The 3558-nt window shown below is 42.8% G+C and overlaps 1 protein-coding gene across 1 annotated transcript in view; it reads right to left on the reverse strand.

The window, feature by feature from the left end:
- Positions 1-3558, reverse strand: part of blo (bloated) — a gene marked incomplete at both ends in the record, with an annotated part of 21016 nt that overhangs the window by 3144 nt on the left and 14314 nt on the right.

Here is a 3558-nt window from a genome sequence, read left to right on the forward strand (position 1 = left end):
CATTGTGAAACAATAATGTGTAAAGAAATTTGTCTAAAATTAATTTTTAATATTTTTTATATTATTTACAGTCATATAACAAGTTATTAGTAAATGTTAACAATAAAAAAAATTTACTTCACTTGGGAAAAAAATAATTTATGCATTATTATTTGTACATTTGCCCAAAACCAGTCAAAATTACTTCCTTGGGCAATCTAGTGTTAAGGTTGTTTGTAAGTATTTGGTTATTTTAATTCTGTAATATTATTCCGTTGGATAATTCAGGAAGGCCGAATGTAGAAGAGCAGAATGAAAGACATATGCACTACCTGCATCAAAAGAAATGAAGAAGAGGATTCGAGATTTTTAGTGAGCAAAGAAGCTCAATGGTTTCTGGCAAATGGCTTCTCTTTCTAATCCATCCTAACGCGTTTATTCATCCATTCCCACAATCCTTGCCCTACATAATTAAAATTCTGAGTTCAATCAAATCCAATTAAAAATCAAACTCTAATCGCCATTTAATTAAATTAAACGTTTAATCGCTCATCTGCTTCTTATCACGTTCCTTAAACTCTTGACAGAGATTGTACGATCCAGAGAACCATAAAAGATGTTTCAAGCTATTTTCGTTTCACTGCGAAAAGAGAGAACGTCGGGGCAATCACGCGACGCTCGAAGACCATTGAGGATAGCGATATGGATCACGGGGACGGGTTTCTCAACCCGCGACCTCGCCGCCTCTGTCTCTCTGGCTAAATGAAATGTCTATTCATTGATGCAACCGACACCGGTTCTCGGGATGGGCAGGAAACCTTGCGGCGGCCTAGCGTCGTCGCCTCGCGTAAATCAACTGTTTATATATACATAGATGTGCACTCTTCGCGGGGCGAGTATAAGTACGGCCGTAAACAATTCCGAGAGCGCGAGGCCTTCGGCGCCGTATTCGGAAAGTGTGTTACGCGCCGCGGGTTAATTGCTCTTTTCTTCGCCCGCTGACGATGTGACGCGATCGCGGATCCATTTCTGGCTAGGGTCAATTGTATACAGGCCAATATCGATCATGCGCCTTTTATGAATGTCCTCTTTGGTACTCACGCTGGCACCGGATCACGGAACGCGCTTGTGCTGATCTCAGAGACGTCAGTGAATGACAGTAATACAGTATAAGAAAAAATAGTAGGTTTTCTGTTAAAACAAATAGTAATAATTGATGTTCTTTCTGGTATCAAATATAAAAATGTGACGATTTTANATTTTAATTGAATTCCAATAAAACAGTCTTGACACACTCCAATTTCTTTTTTTCTTCCTTAAAATTAAAGAAATATGTATAGTTAATTCTAATACTATTGATTTTTTATTAATTTTCAATAAAATTGTGTTGATACAGTTCAGAAATTCTTTTCATTTTTTTCCTTAAAATGGACGAAGTCTCTTATAGTTGATTCATCATGGAGGAAGTTCGAGGCACGGTGCGTTGGATTTGATTTAAGACAAGCCTAATCATATAAGAGGATTTATAGTTATAAGGCACGCAGTGTAGGAGACCGTTTTCCAATTTCAGCTGCGTTCTACGCCCTCTCCTCGCGCGGTCTCGACCAGAGCCGAAGCGATTTGCATATTGAACGCCCGTCCGCGATGGCTTTCCACGCCTTCGGGCGCGAGCCCAGCTTTTTTCGCAAGTATTCCGCCACGTAAACTCCGCGAACTTACCGATCCGCGTTGCGCTTACCGTTACGGAGCATAATCACGCGACAAGTGGCGGCTTGTCTTGCCAAATAAGTCGAGCGCCGCTGATTCAGCCGGTGCAGCTGACTCTTTTCTTGTATCGACGTTTGTTCCAGTGCAAGATAAAATAANNNNGATCTATTCAGGTTTAAAATAACAAGTGTTTGGAAAACCGCTAGTCAGGTTTCCCAGGCTCGGTTTCATATCCGTCGAAGAAAGGCTGACGAAGCCGGAGCAAGACGAATCTCGTTCGCATCTCTCAAGGCTATGAACGGTACACCGTCGGTCGGTGTACAGCAGTACGTTAGACGACTACTCGTTTCGTTTGAGGAAAACAAAAGGTAGGAAGAGTTATGCAAAATCCGCAGCATTATACGCGCGTAAGGGTTACCGTGATGCGATGCCAGGCCGTCGGGCGCGCGGCCTTAAGGAGCCGGACCCACGGTACCGAGATATCGATAAATAACCTATCTGGCAATATTATCTCAATGGTTTTATGTTCCGTGGAACGCGATCCAATTCTTACTCCCGATCCAACTACCACGAAATAGGCTTGCCCTTCCTGCTACAGTCAGACCAGATCCATTTATCATAAGCCAATACGTACACTCGCCTCTGCTGTGCACGAGCTTCCATGCAAATTAATTCAGCGTCCATTTAAACAAACGTATACTTATAAATTTTCTAACACAGACATGTCATAGCAAGGACACTTTTCAACATTCCTTCAGTATTTGTAAATGTAGAGTCATGAATTTTTATTGCAGTTCCTGTATAATAAATATTCAGTCTATACTTGAATTCTCGAAAGTCTAGGACCGGGCACAGTTCAGTTTTTGATCGTTTTGCATATCTCAATACTTTACTGTGTATTGGGAATTGACACAGGATCAGTAGATATAGCTAACCATCATGGCGACGTGAAGCCAGGAATTATACTCGTAGTCCTGAGATTCTAGGACCGAACACAGTTCGGTTTTTACAGTTTTTGATCGTTCTGTACATGGCTTCGTCTAGTTCTACTGTTCGCCACGAGAAATCATGGTAAATGTGTCAATTCCCAATACTGAATCACGTGGAGGGGGTTCGCTGCAACTCCCACCACTTTCTAAACTGCGCGAAACGGTCCTAGACTCTCGGGAACTGAGGTATACTGTCGATCCGACTCGGTTCGCACCTCGTCCTTCCGGAGAGATAACGAGTCTGATTGAATTCTAAATATCGACTAATCCCTTTTAATCGGAGATACAAAGCCGCGGACAGGGTCGTGATAGCAGAGCTAATAAATCGTAATAATCCCGGCGTACCGTCGCTTAGACACCGGCTGCAAATGCCATTAGCGTGAACTTTCGATGGAAACGGGATACGAGTCTCGCGGTGCTGGCGAACGCGGCCGGCTCGGAGAGTCTGCAGCTAGGCGTTGTGTGTAGGTCAGCCTGTGGGTGCAATGCATGGAGAGGTGTGGGCCCGGGCATACCGGAGATCTCCCTCGAAACGGATCGATCCTTTCAGCGCGCCGGTTTCAGCCTGAGATCACACGCGTCATCCAGGGCGTGTCTGATACTCTGCACTTGTTCCACGTGCACTCCGGGTTATTAGATCGGATCAAGCTACGTTTCCTATCGCAGTTATTCAGCGTTGTCGGTTAAGGTTGTACGAGCCCTTACATCAAAACAATGACGAAGCAATCTAACAGTTGTTCGATGTTACAATAATAGAACTAGTTGTGAAAAATTGTAGAAATGCCAGGCTATTAAAAATTGTCTGCGACTCAAATCTATGTCAGAAGTTTAACACATGTAATTAAAAGTACAATATTTGAAGGAATTAACTTTTAGAAAAAAT

The sequence above is a fragment of the Ceratina calcarata genome, unplaced genomic scaffold (assembly GCF_001652005.2).
Source record: "Ceratina calcarata isolate Rehan_Ccalc_2016 unplaced genomic scaffold, ASM165200v1 scaffold565.2, whole genome shotgun sequence".
Taxonomy (NCBI): domain Eukaryota; kingdom Metazoa; phylum Arthropoda; class Insecta; order Hymenoptera; family Apidae; genus Ceratina; species Ceratina calcarata.